We start from the raw sequence: 18,139 nt of genomic DNA on the forward strand, positions 1-18,139 counted from the left end.
TTCTGAACACACACAAAAAAATCACATTTCACATCCACAAATGCATCTCAAATCCACTAAAATCACTATAATCAAGATATTCACAAAACTCTATGACCACCTAACACACACACACACACACACACACACACACACACACACACACCCGAACCTACCCTAACCTAACCTAACCTAACCTTACCTAACCTAACCTAACCTAACCTAACCTAACCTAACTTAACCTAACCTAACCTAACCTAACCTAACCTAACCGAACCTACCCTAACCTAACCTAACCTAACCTAACCTAACCTAACCTAACCTAACCTAACCTAACCTAACCTAACCTAACCTAACCTAACCTAACCTAACCTACCCTAACCTAACTTATCCTAACCTAACCTAACCTAACCTAACCTAACCTAACCTAACCTAACCTAACCTAACCTAACCTAACTTAACCTATCCTAACCTAACCTTACCTAACCTAGCCTAACCTAACCTATCCTAACCTAACCTAACCTAACCTAACCTAACCTAACCTAACCTAACCTAGCCTAACCTAACCTAACCTAACCTAACTTAACCTATCCTAACCTAACCTTACCTAACCTAGCCTAACCTAACCTATCCTAACCTAACCTAACCTAACCTAACCTTACCTAACCTAACCTAACCTAGCCTAACCTAACCTAACCTAACCTAACCTATCTTAACCTAACCTAACCTAACCTAGCCGAACCTATCCTAACCGTTCCTAACCTATCCTAACCTAACCTTACCTAACCCAACCTAACCTAACCTACCCTACCCTACCCTAACCTACTATCCTAACCTAACCTAAAATATATTGGAACACTTCCAAAATACATTAGAGTACTCCAGAATTACTTTGAACGACTCCATTTTTGGATATTTCCAAATTAGTTTTGAAAAACTTTATCGTAAAATCGAACATTATTTTTCTTGTTGGTAAACACACTCAATGGTAGAAATATTTACTCGATTTCCGAATAGAAACACTTTCCTCGCTCTGAGAGACTCATTGAGCTTATATGCCTTACCCCAAAAGTATTGCGGCATGATTTTTGTACACCCCTTCCCCCTCCAACACCACCATGTAATGCGGTTCACACCCAAGGTAGAAAATCACACGGCCATCTCCTTACCCTACACCTGCGTCAACTCAGGACAGACAGACGCCATGAAATGCGGTTCGCATCCAAGGTAGATTTAAGATAATCATCGCCTTACCGAACACCTGAATCAACTCACCTAACCGAACCTAACCTAACCTATCCTAGCCTAACCTAACCTAGCCTAACCTAACTTAACCTAACCTAACCTAACTTAACCTAACCTAACCTAACCTAACCTAACCTAACTTAACCTAACCTAACCTAACCTAACCTAACCTAACCTAACCTAACTTATCCTAACCTAACCGAACCTAACCTAACCTAACCTAACCTAACCTAACCTAACCTAACCTAACTTAACCTATCCTAACCTAACCTTACCTAACCTAGCCTAACCTAACCTAACCTAACCTAACCTAACACCATCAAACACCTCCGAATACTCCCCAAAACACTACTGATTACTACCAAATCACCACTGAATACTACCAAATCACCGTCAAAATCACCAGAAACTAAGTTTAACATCACCATCCAACTTCCTTTTTATAGAAATCCCCTCAAATCACTATAACCAAGAACCCAACCTAACCTAACCTTTTCCTAACCTAACCGAACCTAACCTAACCGAACCTAACCTAACATTACCCAACCTAACCTAACCTTACCTAACCTAGCCTAACCTAACCTATCCTAACCTAACCTAACCTAACACCATCAAACACCTCCGAATACTCCCCCAAACACTACTGATTACTACCAAATCACCTAACCTAACCTAACCTAACCTAACCTAACATTACCCAACCTAACCTAACTTATCCTAACCTAACCTAACCTAACCTATCCTAACCTAACCGAACCTAACCTAACATTACCTAACCTAACCTAACTTATCCTAACCTAACCTAACCTAACCTAACCTAACCTAACTTATCCTAACCTAACCTAACCTAACCTGACCTAACTTATCCTAACCTAACCTAACCTAACCTAACCTAACCTAACCTAACCTAACCTAACTTATCCTAACCTAACCTAACCTAACTTATCCTAACCTAACCTAACCTAACTTATCCTAACCTAACCTAACCTAACCTAACACCTTCAAACACCTCCGAATACTCCCAAAACACTACTGATTACTACCAAATCACCACTGAATACTACCAAATCACCGTCAAAATCACCAGAAACTAAGTTTATCATCACCATCCAACATCCTTTTTATAGAATGAATATTCTTACCGCATTTTATGTTGCATATCGCATTTCCTCTTCCACATCATCCCTAAACATCCTTCCTTATTCATTCCGTATATCTCCTAGAGTTGTTTTAACCCCCGACGGGGCCCATCACGACGTAGGAGCCAGAGTGTAGTAGGTGGTGTTGGAGTGGTGATGGTTGCTCTGGCTCCTACGTCGTGATGGGCCCCGTCGGGGGTTAAAACAACTCTAGGAGATATACGGAATGAATAAGGAAGGATGTTTAGGGATGATGTGGAAGAGGAAATGCGATATGCAACATAAAATGCGGTAAGAATATTCATTCTATAAAAAGGATGTTGGATGGTGATGATAAACTTAGTTTCTGGTGATTTTGACGGTGATTTGGTAGTATTCAGTGGTGATTTGGTAGTAATCAGTAGTGTTTTGGGAGTATTCGGAGGTGTTTGAAGGTGTTAGGTTAGGTTAGGTTAGGTTAGGATAAGTTAGGTTAGGTTAGGTTAGGATAAGTTAGGTTAGGTTAGGTTAGGTTAGGTTAAGATAGGTTAGGTTAGGTTAGGTTAGGTTAGGTTAGGTTAGGTTAGGTTAGGTTAGGTTAGGTTAGGTTAAGTTAGGTTAGGTTAGGTTAGGTTAGGTTAGGTTAGGATAAGTTAGGTTAGGTTAGGTAATGTTAGGTTAGGTTCGGTTAGGTTAGGATAGGTTAGGTTAGGTTAGGTTAGGTTAGGTTAGGATAAGTTAGGTTAGGTTGGGTAATGTTAGGTTAGGTTAGGTTAGGTGATTTGGTAGTAATCAGTAGTGTTTGGGGGAGTATTCGGAGGTGTTTGATGGTGTTAGGTTAGGTTAGGTTAGGATAGGTTAGGTTAGGCTAGGTTAGGTAAGGTTAGGTTAGGTTGGGTAATGTTAGGTTAGGTTCGGTTAGGTTAGGTTCGGTTAGGTTAGGAAAAGGTTAGGTTAGGTTGGGTTCTTGGTTATAGTGATTTGAGGGGATTTCTATAAAAAGGAAGTTGGATGGTGATGTTAAACTTAGTTTCTGGTGATTTTGACGGTGATTTGGTAGTATTCAGTGGTGATTTGGTAGTAATCAGTAGTGTTTTGGGGAGTATTCGGAGGTGTTTGATGGTGTTAGGTTAGGTTAGGTTAGGTTAGGTTAGGATAGGTTAGGTTAGGCTAGGTTAGGTAAGGTTAGGTTAGGATAGGTTAAGTTAGGTTAGGTTAGGTTAGGTTAGGTTCGGTTAGGTTAGGATAAGTTAGGTTATGTTAGGTTAGGTTAGGTTAAGATAGGTTAGGTTAGGTTAGGTTAAGTTAGGTTAGGTTAGGTTAGGTTAGGTTAGGTTAAGTTAGGTTAGGTTAGGTTAAGTTAGGTTAGGCTAGGTTAGGTTAGGCTAGGATAGGTTAGGTTAGGTTCGGTTAGGTGAGTTGATTCAGGTGTTCGGTAAGGCGATGATTATCTTAAATCTACCTTGGATGTGAACCGCATTTCATGGCGTCTGTCTGTCCTGAGTTGACGCAGGTGTAGGGTAAGGAGATGGCCGTGTGATTTTCTACCTTGGGTGTGAACCGCATTACATGGTGGTGTTGGAGGGGGAAGGGGTGTACAAAAATCATGCCGCAATACTTTTGGGGTAAGGCATATAAGCTCAATGAGTCTCTCAGAGCGAGGAAAGTGTTTCTATTCGGAAATCGAGTAAATATTTCTACCATTGAGTGTGTTTACCAACAAGAAAAATAATGTTCGATTTTACGATAAAGTTTTTCAAAACTAATTTGGAAATATCCAAAAATGGAGTCGTTCAAAGTAATTCTGGAGTACTCTAATGTATTTTGGAAGTGTTCCAATATATTTTAGGTTAGGTTAGGATAGTAGGTTAGGGTAGGGTAGGGTAGGTTAGGTTAGGTTGGGTTAGGTAAGGTTAGGTTAGGATAGGTTAGGAACGGTTAGGATAGGTTCGGCTAGGTTAGGTTAGGTTAGGTTAAGATAGGTTAGGTTAGGTTAGGTTAGGTTAGGTTAGGCTAGGTTAGGTTAGGTTAGGTTAGGTAAGGTTAGGTTAGGTTAGGTTAGGTTAGGTTAGGATAGGTTAGGTTAGGCTAGGTTAGGTAAGGTTAGGTTAGGTTAGGTTAGGTTAGGTTAGGTTAGGTTAGGTTAGGTTAGGTTAGGTTAGGTTAGGTTAGGTTAGGTTAGGTTAGGTTAGGTTAGGATAGGTTAGGTTAGGTTAGGTTAGGTAAGGTTAGGTTAGGTTAGGTTAAGTTAGGTTAGGTTAGGTTAGGTTAGGTTCGGTTAGGTTAGGTTAGGCTAGGTTAGGTTAGGTTAGGTTAGGTTAGGTTAGGTTAGGTTAGGTTAGGTTAGGTTAGGTTAGGTTAGGTTAGGTTAGGTTAGGTTAGGTTAGGTTAGGTTAGGTTAGGTTAGGTTAGGGTAGGTTCGGTTAGGTTAGGTTAGGTTAGGTTAGGTTAGGTTAGGTTAGGTTAGGTTAGGTTAGGTTAGGTTAGGTTAGGTTAGGTTAGGTTAGGTTAGGTTAGGTTAGGTAAGGTTAGGTTAGGGTAGGTTCGGGTGTGTGTGTGTGTGTGTGTTAGGTGGTCATAGAGTTTTGTGAATATCTTGATTATAGTGATTTTAGTGGATTTGAGATGCATTTGTGGATGTGAAATGTGATTTTTGTGTGTGTGTTCAGAAGAGGTGTGTTGGGAGATGGGTGAGTGGATGTGAAGAAAATTGCGGGTGAGATGGAGAGGTGTATGGGGAGGGTTGTAATTAGAAATATGGGGAGATTTTACTGAATATAAAGGTAATGTGTGAATATTTTAAAAAGAAATTATAGAATTGAAAAGTTATGATATATTGGAAAAAGAATGGAGGGGTGTTGAAAACATGTCGCAATAGTTGGGTAGTTGATGTGAGTATAATATCAATTTATGTGGATACAAGGACCTGGGTATGGAGAGGAATAAATTGGTAATTGATGAGGGTTGTGGGTAATGTAGTCGAATTAGAGATACCGAAAAAGATGATATAAGTGGGTTGTTGTTGTTGTGACTTTTTCTGATGAAATTAGTTAAAACGAGAAAAATTGTGGGTTGTGTGTGTTGTGACTTTCTGATGAAATTAGTTAAAACGAGAAAAATATTGTGGGTTGTGTGTGTTGTGGGTTGTGGGTGTTGTGGGTTGTGTGTGTTGTGGGTTGTGGGTGTTGTGGGTGTTGTGGGTTGTGGGTGTTGTTGTCGAACTAGAGATACCGAAAAAGATGTTATAAGTGGGTTGTTGTTGGGACTTTTTCTGATGAAATTAGTTAAAACGAGAAAAAATTGTGGAGTGTGGGTGATGTGGGTGATGTGGGTTATGTGGGTTGTTGTGACTTTCTGATGAAATTAGATAAAACGAGAAAAAAATTGTGGGTTGTTGGTGATGTGGGTTGTGGGTGATGTGGGATGTGGGTGTTGTGGGTTGTGGGGTGTTGATCTTAGTTTATGGTGATTTTGGTGGTGTTTTGAGTGTATTCAGCGGTGTTTTAGTAGTATTCAGTGGTGTATTTGGGAGTACTCAAATGGTGTTTTGAGGTTATTCAAAGGTGTGATTATAAGTTGTGGGTTGTTGTTGTTGTGACTTTCTGATGAAATTAGTTAAAACGAGAAAAAAAATTGTGGGTGATGTGGGTTGTTGTGACTTTCTGATGAAATTAGATAAAACGAGAAAAAATTGTGGGGTGTGGGTGATGTGGGTTGTGTGTGTTGTGGGGTGTGGGGGATGTGGGTTGTGGGTGTTGTGGGATGTGGGTGTTGTTGTCGAACTAGAGATACCGAAAAATCAAAGGTGTTTTGAAGGTGTTGAAGGGTGTTTTGATTGAATTCAGCGGTGTTTTAGTAGTATTCAGTGGTGTAATTGGGAGTACTCAAATTGTGTTTTTTGGAAGTGTTTCAGTGTTGATTGAAAATGTTCAAAGGTGTTTTTGAAGGTGTTCAAGAGTGTTTTGAAGGTGTTCAAAGGTGTTTATGTGAGTATTCAAATGATTTATGAGAGTGTTTTGGTGATGTTCAAAGTAAAAGTGTTTGAGTTAGTTTTTGTGACTTTTTCTGATGTACTGTGTCCCCTTATTAACTTTGGGTTAGTTTGAGTTAGTTTTTTGTGATAATGTTGTGTTGTATTTTGTAGAGAAATTGTGGGTATTAACGAAAAAAATGCGACTTTCTGATGATGAAAAATTTGGGTTAAGAGTGAAAATGTTTTCCCTATGATGTAGGTACTATGTCCCCTTATTAACTTTAATGAACTAAAAGGCTCAACAAGTTTCAGCCTGTGTGTGTGGGGGTCATCGTTTAATCTTCCAGCATAGCAATAAATATACCTGAGTGTTGCACATGTATCTTATTCTTCAACATGTCGGTAGTGCATACTGTTAATAATGTTTTTCTACAAAGAGATGATAAAGTAACTCCTCAATACCACTTTTGCCGCAACTTTCACACTTACAATACCTGTAGATATACACTAGTGCTTTTACAACTTGCCGCAGACTACATCTTCATAACCAACGCAGACAAAAGGGCCAGGAAATATGATATCGTAATATTAAACACCGCGGTCCACAAAGCGAAAAATGTCAGGACTCAGGAAATCGTAAGAACGCAATGACCTGTAAGCTTTAGAACTCACTGGCCATAGTTACAAACCCCACACGTTCCGTGGTTTATGTCGAAAATGTCAGACCTAAATGATGCTAACACACGTTCCACCACAGACACGAGAGAAATGGCCAGTCTTATCATTAAATTCATAAATAAATCCACACAAATCCGTAAAAGTAAAGAACATGGAAGAATAGTAACCTATCTGCTCCCAATCAATCCGAAACCTGCCAATATTTCTGCTCTTCCCATAACACACACGACCAAAATCTCATTACAACCCATCACTTTAGCGACTGGTAATGCCCTTACACAAGCTTACTGACACACTTGCTTAATACAGTACCAGAAGTGTTAGGTACCATCAGCGGGTCACATCTAAAACATTCAGAAAATCCATCACGCCTCAGAGGAACCAATATTACCAACATAAAACTAACTAGTCTTGATGTTTCCTTATTAACCACCGTACCAACGGAATACACTGTTAATGAACTCAACGTTGACTCTGAATTACCTCGTACTTTTCTTAAGACTGATGGACTGGACACATCGGCTAGAGGCTGAGGGACTGATTACCTTAAACTCCTCCTCATCTTCCATCGTTCTTCTCTGTACTGGACTGAAAAACCCTCTGGCCGGTGAAACGTTTCCTCATTAAAGATTCCCAAATGTCGCACAACTGTCTCATTCTTCAACTTGTAAGTTTTCCAAACCATTTACATCACACCTACCCACAGTATATAATTTCCTCCCCTCAGATCTATTCTTCTGAGCTGAAAAAGCATGTTGTACAGGCGTAACATTGTCTAAATAGTTTCCTATAACAGTATTTCGTCTTTATTGCACACAAAGTGTTAGTAAACATACAGTATATACTGTTATAAGGAGAAATATACAGTGACGCTGTCCTAACACCGTACATAACGCGTATTGTCTCCACGATTTAAGAACCTTCAGTGTATTCCTCGCGGCCCGACGTTACCCTCCCGTTTATATAATTTGCTTATGGATAGTTAACAATACGCAAATATAAAATAATCTGGGCTAAATTAATTTTTAACTAATACTGAATTCTGTAGCTCAGAATCTGTTGCATGTAAATACGTAAGAAAGCAAAAGGTGTAATTTGAGGATGGGTTAACACAAATCAGAGGGTGGGTAGACTGGCAAGTAGGTAGGATAGATGGGTGGTCTGGTTGGCAACCACGAAGGTAGGATAGGTGGTCTGGTTGACAACCACGAAGGTAGGATAGGTGGTCTGGTTGACAACCACGAAGGTAGGATAGGTGGTCTGGTTGACAACCACGAAGGTAGGATAGGTGGTCTGGTTGACAACCACGAAGGTAGGATAGGTGGTCTGGTTGACAACCACGAAGGTAGGATAGGTGGTCTGGTTGACAACCACGAAGGTAGGATAGGTGGTCTGGTTGACACCCACGAAGGTAGGATAGGTGGGGGATGTTGTGTTTTTGTTTGCCATTAAACAGTTAAGTATTTCCTGGCGGGGGTCTTTGTCAGATGATGACCCGCTCACTGTGTGATATACTCGGGTCGTGGCTACCTGGAGGTCGTTCCGGGGGGATCAACGCCCCCGCGGCCCGGTCCTCGACCAGGCCTCGGGGGCGCCAACAGTAACAGCCTGATCACCCAGGCTGTTACTGTTGGCGGCACGCAATCCAACGTAAGCAACTGTTGATGCACTCATGCAATATACCCGAGAAGTGAATAAGCCACCATTGATGCACTTGAACAACATTTTCCACAGATTCAAAAACAAAGGAACGCAAGCTAGTGTAGTGTAATATAGGTAAACAGAGAGGCAGGTAGTGGACAAGCACACGGACACTCACAACATAAACAATAATTACACTACGCTGCACCTAATTATGATAATTAAGATAAATCGCCACAATATATGGGCTGGTTAAAAGGCTGAGGCCAAACAAATATGCCTAATACAAAAGAACTTTGAGCAGAACCAACTTTTATTAATGTGACTGCTACAGTGTTTTTTGTTTATACCCAGTAATAATCATGGAGTCGGCTGCTGCTGCTGCTTGTGTTATCAAGAACAAGTCTGAGAAGGGTCTCTACGTACACCGAAAATATTCTCGATATTTCTAAACTGTTGAATGTTACTGGGAGAAAGATATATATATATATATATATATATATATATATATATATATATATATATATATATATATATATATATATATATATATCATATTTGGCTCTATTCCGAGGATGGTGAGAAGTGAGCTTCTACACAACAAGACGGGTAGCAAACACTACACTCTGTACACTTCCCCAGAACAGCGTTTCATCTGGGATCATTTATTCCTGGGAAGACTCGTGTCTGGAACATGTTTGTTCAGTATAATAACATCAACGAAATAGTCAGTTGACCAAATGAGCTGATGTGAATAAAGCTCAGAAACCTAAACTTATTTTCTAAAAGCCTGTGTAAAGAGAGAGAGAGAGAGAGAGAGAGAGAGAGAGAGAGAGAGAGAGAGAGAGAGAGAGAGAGAGAGAGACTGTTACATGGGTTTAAACGTTTTTTCTGATAACATAACACTTCAATGTGAATATATTCAGAGGTTTTAATGAAGTTTTCTCGTATACTCAAATGAGTTTTTTTTCTGGTAATCTTGAGGATAATCTTTTCTTGAGAGGAAACAGGAGAAAATGTGTCACTGTTAAGGTGAGACTTAGTCAGTGCCTTTGTTTATGTTTTTTTGTGACGCACAACTGACGTAACTGTGTTGTTGTGGAGCACAGTTAATGTAACTGTTATTGTGGAGCACAGTTAATGTAACTGTGTTATTGTAGAGCACAGTTAATGTAACTGTGTTATTGTGGAGCACAGTTAATGTAACTGTGTTATTGTGGAGCACAGTTAATGTAACTGTGTTATTGTAGAGCACAGTTAATGTAACTGTGTTATTGTGGAGCACAGTTAATGTAACTGTGTTATTGTGGAGCACAGTTAATGTAACTGTTATTGTGGAGCACAGTTAATGTAACTGTGTTATTGTGGAGCACAGTTAATGTAACTGTGTTATTGTAGAGCACAGTTAATGTAACTGTGTTACTGTAGAGCACAGTTAATGTAACTGTGTTATTGTGGAGCACAGTTAATATAACTGTGTTATTGTGGAGCACAGTTAATGTAACTGTGTTATTGTAGAGCACAGTTAATGTAACTGTGTTATTGTGGAGCACAGCTAATGTAACTGTGTTATTGTAGAGCACAGTTAATGTAACTGTGTTATTGTGGAGCACAGTTAATGTAACTGTTATTGTGGAGCACAGTTAATGCAACTGTGTTATTGTAGAGCACAGTTAATGTAACTGTGTTATTGTGGAGCACAGCTAATGTAACTGTGTTATTGTAGAGCACAGTTAATGTAACTGTTATTGTGGAGCACAGTTAATGCAACTGTGTTATTGTGGAGCACAGTTAATGCAACTGTGTTATTGTAGAGCACAGTTAATGTAACTGTTATTGTGGAGCACAGTTAATGCAACTGTGTTATTGTGGAGCACAGTTAATGCAACTGTGTTATTGTAGAGCACAGTTAATGTAACTGTGTTATTGTGGAGCACAGTTAATGTAACTGTGTTATTGTGGAGCACAGTTAATGTAACTGTGTTATTGTGGAGCACAGTTAATGTAACTGTGTTATTGTAGAGCACAGTTAATGTAACTGTGTTATTGTGGAGCACAGCTAATGTAACTGTGTTATTGTAGAGCACAGTTAATGTAACTGTGTTATTGTGGAGCACAGTTAATGTAACTGTTATTGTGGAGCACAGTTAATGTAACTGTGTTATTGTGGAACACAGTTAATGTAACTGTGTTATTGTAGAGCACAGTTAATGTAACTGTGTTATTGTGGAGCACAGTTAATGTAACTGTGTTATTGTGGAGCACAGTTAATGTAACTGTGTTATTGTGGAGCACAGTTAATGTAACTGTTATTGTGGAGCACAGTTAATGTAACTGTATTGTTTTTATGAATGTTGTGTAAAGACAGGACGAGAAGGATGAAAATATTAAGATGAAGGAGGAAGAAGTGAAGAAGAAGAAAAGATAAAAGAAAAAGAAGAGATGAAGGGGGAAAAAGAAGAGGTGAAGGACTAGAAGTGGGGAAAGATGGAGGAGGAAGATGTAGAAAAAGGTTATCAGTGAGGAATAAGAGGAATGAGAAGAAAAGGATTAAGAAAAAGGATGAGGAGCAGGAAGAAGAAGAGGAGCAGAGAAGGGAGTAGTAAAGAATGAAGAGGGAAGCAAGAAGAATGGATGTCATACAAGAGGGTGGTCGTGTTTCAGCTGGTCCAGGAAGTCGTGTTCCAGAGAGACGAACCTGTCTGTGGTGAGCCACCCAGCAAGACTGGTTATACCACCCACCTTCACACCCACCCACCCACCCATCACACCCATCATGCCCATCACGCCCACCCTTCACGCCCAACAATACACAATTACGTATCAAGAAGCCGTAGGCACGGTAAACAAAAAAAAAATTAGGGGTGAGAGATATACCATCTAAAGATAAAACAAATACAATGAAAGGCAAAAGGGAATACAAAGATATATACCTGACAATAAAAATAGGGTATACAAAGATATACTTGACACTGGAACACAGCGAAGCAGTTCTTCACACATCTGGCAAAAATATACAACAGTTAGTACCCGGGAGACCGGGAATAAGTACACCGAGAACTACAATACAAGATGGTACTGTACCAGAAGTGTTAACACAACCCACAACAAACCCAAACATCACAAACGGTAAATTCTCCTTTTATGCTGCTAACACTGAGGGTCTAAAACAAACAAAAATATAGTTAAATACAGTATATAAGTGAACTTCATGCAGAAACAAATACTGTGTTTGGAGCATTCACACACACAAAAAAAAAAAAACACACAAACAAGGGATGTTTTAGACGATGCGATCTGGGTAGAAAGCTACAATATATACATATGTGACACGGCAAAAAAAAATCACGGAAAAGAGCAGAACTGCGTGAGAGAGACATTGCACAGAACTGTTCAATTTATTGCATAACATAGCACTACGTATACAAGTGGAGAACAAGACTCTCTTAATTATCCTTGCAAATAAACCACAGTCAACAACAGGTGAGTTCTCAAAGGAGGATAATATCTGACAACCAGATATTATCCTCCTTTGAGATTTCAACTTTGTCAAGTGTGAAATGGAAGGTGGTAAACAAAGGCGTTGTAACTGAAACACATCCGTTACTTAGCTACCGGTTCTCAAAATTCTTTTCAGTAGACATGCCCTTTTATATCACCTACATGTAGTTGTAGGGATAGAATCTCAGCTCCTGGCACCGCCTCTCAACTTGCCGCTCACTAGATTCACTCCTAGCCTCATGGAGACTGCTTTCCCCACTTATTCATCAAGATTGTTGCACTTTCCGACAACCCTAAGACTGAAAAAATGCTTCTAAACTTCCCTGTGGCTGATCTGTTTTTAACTTCCAACTGTCTCCCCGAGTTCCCGTTTCTCACCTCTCAAATAGCCTGTCCCTATCAGTTTCCCTGAGTATTTTGCATATTGCATGTTGTTATCATATCTCCCCTGGTTCTTTTATTCTTCACTGTCGTTAGATTCAACTTCACTAGCCTCTCATAGCGTACTTTTACACTGTCTCCAGTTTCTTAACATGCTTCCTCAGGTGTTGGTTTCGTCCTGATAATACAATGGTAGAATATTCCCACTGTATGTAAACAACATAAGTGCGGGTTATGGCATTTTGTTTCTTATTTACATCTGAAGGTTTCCTGCTTATCTCTTCTGCTCAACATCCCCTTCTGTGTGATCCTAGTAGGTTTAGCGCTTCCTTTTGATAATAATAATAATAATAATAAGAAGAATAATCAACATCCTCCTCCTCCTCCTCCTAGTCCGTCTCCTAAACAACTGACTCAATTCCTCCTTTGTGTGTACTCACCTAATTGTGGTTACAGGGGCCGAATCTCAGCTCCTGGCCCCGCCTTTCCGCTGCTGCTACTGGGTTCACGTTCTCCTTTCTGTGTGAGCCCTATCATACCTGTTCTTAAAACTATGCATGAATCCCGCCTCTTCAACTTTCCTATTTAGGGCGTTCCACATGGGCCCATGAGAGGCACATACCAGAAAGGGACTCTGGGGATTCAAGGATTCTGGGATTCTGGGAACTGGGACTCTGAAAACCCCCGCTTTGAGCTAACAAATAACACATAACGGAGCCTACTAGAAATATGTACTAGACTTGATCTTCAACAACGAGGAACTAGTCAGGGAAATAGCGCTCTAGAGTACCATGTACTACGATCACCACCTCGTAGAGGTACAAACAAGGAGTGTACGTAGCTTAAGTGTAGGTAGCCTGGGAGTGTGCGTAGCCTGAGTATAGGTAGCTTGAGTGTAGGTAGCCTGGGAGTGTGCGTAGCCTAAGTATAAGTAGCTTGAGTGTAGGAAGCGTGGGAGTGTAGGCAGCGTGGGAGTGTAGGTAGCGTGGGAGAGTGTAAGCAGCGTGGGAGTGTAGGTAGCGTGGGAGAGTGCAGGTAGCGTGGGAGAGTGTAGGTAGCGTGGGAGAGTGTAGGTAGCGTGGGAGAGTGCAGGTAGCGTGGGAGTGTAGGTAGCATGGGAATGTAGGCAGCGTGGGAGAGTGTAGGTAGCGTGGGAGAGTGCAGGTAGCGTGCGAGTGTAGGGAGCGTGAGAGTGTAGGTAGCGTGGGAGAGTGTAGGTAGCGTGGGGGTGTAAGTAGCGTGGGAGTGTAGGTAGCGTGGGAGAGTGTAGGTAGAGTGGGAGAGTGCAGGTAGCGTGGGAGAGTGCAGGTAGCGTGGGAGTGTAGGTAGCGTGGGAGAGTGCAGGTAGCGTGGGAGTGTAGGTAGCATGGGAATGTAGGCAGCGTGGGAGAGTGTAGGTAGCGTGGGAGAGTGCAGGTAGCGTGGGGGTGTAAGTAGCGTGGGAGTGTAGGTAGCGTGGGAGAGTGTAGGTAGCGTGGGAGAGTGTAGGTAGCGTGGGAGTGTAAGTAGCGTGGGTGTAAGTAGCGTGGGAGTGTAGGTAGCGTGGGAGAGTGTAGGTAGCGTGGGGGTGTAAGTAGCGTGGGAGTGTAGGTAGCGTGGGAGAGTGTAGGTAGCGTGGGAGAGTGTAGGTAGCGTGGGAGTGTAAGTAGCGTGGGTGTAAGTAGCGTGGGAGTGTAGGTAGCGTGGGAGAGTGTAGGTAGCGTGGGAGAGTGTAGGTAGCGTGGGAGTGTAAGTAGCGTGGGAGAGTGTAGGTAGCGTGGGAGAGTATAGGTAGCATGGGAGAGTGTATGTAGAGTGGGAGAGCGTAGGTAGCGTGGGAGTGTAGGTAGCGTGGGAGAGTGTAGGTAGCATGGGAGTGTAAGTAGCGTGGGAGAGTGTAGGTAGCGTGGGAGAGTGTAGGTAGCGTGGGAGTGTAAGTAACGTGGGAGAGTGTAGGTAGCGTGGGAGAGTGTAGGTAGCGTGGGAGTGTAGGTAGCATGGGAATGTAGGCAGCGTGGGAGAGTGTAGGTAGCGTGGGAGTGTAGGTAGCATGGGAATGTAGGCAGCGTGGGAGAGTGTAGGTAGCGTGGGAGAGTGTAGGTAGCGTGGGGGTGTAAGTAGCGTGGGAGTGTAGGTAGCGTGGGAGAGTGTAGGTAGCGTGGGAGTGTAAGTAGCGTGTGTGTAAGTAGCGTGGGAGTGTAGGTAGCGTGGGAGAGTGTAGGTAGCGTGGGAGAGTGTAGGTAGCGTGGGAGTGTAAGTAGCGTGGGAGAGTGTAGGTAGCGTGGGAGAGTGTAGGTAGCATGGGAGAGTGTATGTAGAGTGGGAGAGCGTAGGTAGCGTGGGAGTGTAGGTAGCGTGGGAGAGTGTAGGTAGCATGGGAGTGTAAGTAGCGTGGGAGAGTGTAGGTAGCGTGGGAGAGTGTAGGTAGCGTGGGAGTGTAAGTAACGTGGGAGAGTGTAGGTAGCGTGGGAGTGTAGGTAGCATGGGAATGTAGGCAGCGTGGGAGAGTGTAGGTAGCGTGGGAGTGTAGGTAGCATGGGAATGTAGGCAGCGTGGGAGAGTGTAGGTAGCGTGGGAGAGTGCAGGTAGCGTGCGAGTGTAGGGAGCGTGAGTGTACGTAGCGTGGGAGAGTGTAGGTAACGTGGGAGTGTAGGTAGCGTGGGAGTGTAGGTAGCGTGGGAGAGTGTAGGTAGCGTGGGAGTGTAAGTAGCGTGGGAGAGTGTAGGTAGCGTGGGAGAGTGTAGGTAGCATGGGAGAGTGTATGTAGAGTGGGAGAGCGTAGGTAGCGTGGGAGTGTAGGTAGCGTGGGAGAGTGTAGGTAGCATGGGAGTGTAAGTAGCGTGGGAGAGTGTAGGTAGCGTGGGAGAGTGTAGGTAGCGTGGGAGTGTAAGTAACGTGGGAGAGTGTAGGTAGCGTGGGAGAGTGTAGGTAGCGTGGGAGTGTAAGTAACGTGGGAGAGTGTAGGTAGCGTGGGAGAGTGTAGGTAGCGTGGGAGTGTAAGTAGCGTGGGAGAGTGTAAGTAGCGTGGGAGAGTGTAGGTAGTGTGGGAGTGTAAATAGCGTGGGAGAGTGTAGGTAGCGTGGGAGTGTAGGTAGCGTGGGAGAGTGTAGGTAGTGTGGGAGTGTAAATAGCGTGGGAGAGTGTAGGTAGCGTGGGAGTGTAGATAGCGTTGGCGTATGTAACAGTAGCACAAGGGTGGGAGATTAGCGTATCGTTGGCCGTTATGACCCGTTGCTTAGCTGTGAGTCAGCTCCGTTGTTTTGCCGTTGGCTAGACCCTTTGGGTACGCCAGAGACCCTGCCTCTGTCACCCACCTCCTCCAGACCCTGCCTCTGTCACCCACCTCCTCCAGACCCTGCCTCTGTCACCCACCTCCTCCAGACCCTGCCTCTGTCACCCACCTCCTCCAGACCCTGCCTCTGTCACCCACCTCCTCCAGACCCTGCCTCTGTCACCCACCTCCTCCAGACCCTGCCTCTGTCACCCACCTCCTCCAGACCCTGCCACTGTCACCCACCCTTCACCCACCTCCTCCAGACCCTGCCACTGTCACCCACCCTTCACCCACCTCCTCCAGACCCTGCCACTGTCACCCATCCTTCACCCACCTCCTCCAGACCCTGCCACTGTCACCCACCCTTCACCCACCTCCAGACCCTGCCACTGTCATCCACCCTTCACCCACCTCACCCAGACCCTGCCTCTGTCACCCACCGTTCACCCACCTCCTCCAGACCCTGCCACTGTCACCCACCTTTCACCCACCTCACCCAGACCCTGCCTCTGTCACCCACCCTTCACCCACCTCACCCAGACCCTGCCACTGTCACCCATCCTTCACGCACCTCCAGACCCTGCCTCTGTCACCCACCCTTCACCCACCTCACCCAGACCCTGCCTCTGTCACCCACCCTTCACCCACCTCACCCAGACCCTGCCACTGTCACCCACCCTTCACCCACCTCACCCAGACCCTGCCTCTGTCACCCACCCTTCACCCACCTCACCCAGACCCTGCCTCTGTCACCCACCCTTCACCCACCTCACCCAGACCCTGCCACTGTCACCCACCCTTCACCCACCTCCTCCAGACCCTGCCTCTGTCACCCACCCTTCACCCACCTCCCCCAGACCCTGCCACTGTCACCCACCCTTCACTCACCTCCTCCAGACCCTGCCACTGTCACCCACCCTTCACCCACCTCCTCCAGACCCTGCCACTGTCACACACCCTTCACCCACCTCCCCCAGACCCTGCCACTGTCACCCACCCTTCACCCACCTCCCCCAGACCCTGCCACTGTCACCCACCCTTCACTCACCTCCTCCAGACCCTGCCACTGTCACCCACCCTTCACCCACCTCCTCCAGACCCTGCCTCTGTCACACACCCTTCACCCACCTCCCCCAGACCCTGCCACTGTCACCCACCCTTCACCCACCTCCCCCAGACCCTGCCACTGTCCCCCACCCTTCACTCACCTCCTCCAGACCCTGCCACTGTCACCCACCCTTCACCCACCTCCTCCAGACCCTGCCTCTGTCACACACCCTTCACCCACCTCCCCCAGACCCTGCCACTGTCACCCACCCTTCACCCACCTCCCCCAGACCCTGCCACTGTCACCCACCCTTCACTCACCTCCTCCAGACCCTGCCTCTGTCACCCACCCTTCACCCACCTCCCCCAGACCCTGCCACTGTCACCCACCCTTCACTCACCTCCTCCAGACCCTGCCACTGTCACCCACCCTTCACCCACCTCCTCCAGACCCTGCCACTGTCACCCACCGTTCACTCACCTCCTCCAGACCCTGCCACTGTCACCCATCCTTCACCCACCTCACCCAGACCCTGCCACTGTCACCCACCCTTCACCCACCTCACCCAGACCCTGCCACTGTCACCCACCGTTCACTCACCTCCTCCAGACCCTGCCACTGTCACCCATCCTTCACCCACCTCCTCCAGACCCTGCTTCTGTCACCCACCCTTCACCCACCTCACCCAGACCCTGCCACTGTCACCCACCGTTCACCCACCTCCTCCAAACCCTGCCACTGTCACCCACCCTTCACCCACCTCCAGACCCTGCCTCTGTCACCCACCCTTCACCCACCTCACCCAGACCCTGCCACTGTCACCCACCTCCTCCAGACCCTGCCTCTGTCACCCATCCTTCACCCACCTCACCCAGACCCTGCCACTGTCACCCACCTCCTCCAGACCCTGCCTGTCACCCACCCTTCACCCACCTCACCCAGACCCTGCCTCTGTCACCCACCTTTCACCCACCTAACCCAGACCCTGCCACTGTCACCCACCCTTCACTCACCTCACACAGACCCTGCCTCTGTCACTCACCCTTCACCCACCTCACCTAGACCCTGCCACTGTCACCCACCCTTCACTCACCTCACCCAGACCCTACCTCTGTCACCCACCTTTCACCCACCTAACCCAGACCCTGCCACTGTCACCCACCCTTCACTCACCTCACACAGACCCTGCCACTGTCACCCACCCTTCACTCACCTCACCCAGACCCTGCCTCTGTCACCCACCCTTCACCCACCTCACCCAGACCCTGCCACTGTCACCCACCCTTCACTCACCTCACCCAGACCCTGCCACTGTCACCCAC

General features: G+C 45.2%; 1 protein-coding gene across 1 annotated transcript in view; it reads right to left on the bottom strand.

Annotated features, from left to right (window-relative positions):
• LOC128704759 (chloride intracellular channel exl-1) overlaps positions 1-18,139 on the bottom strand; it is a 231,239-nt gene that overhangs the window by 172,428 nt on the left and 40,672 nt on the right. The window lies entirely within an intron of this gene.

Source organism: Cherax quadricarinatus, chromosome 63, assembly GCF_038502225.1.
Source record: "Cherax quadricarinatus isolate ZL_2023a chromosome 63, ASM3850222v1, whole genome shotgun sequence".
NCBI lineage: Eukaryota > Metazoa > Arthropoda > Malacostraca > Decapoda > Parastacidae > Cherax > Cherax quadricarinatus.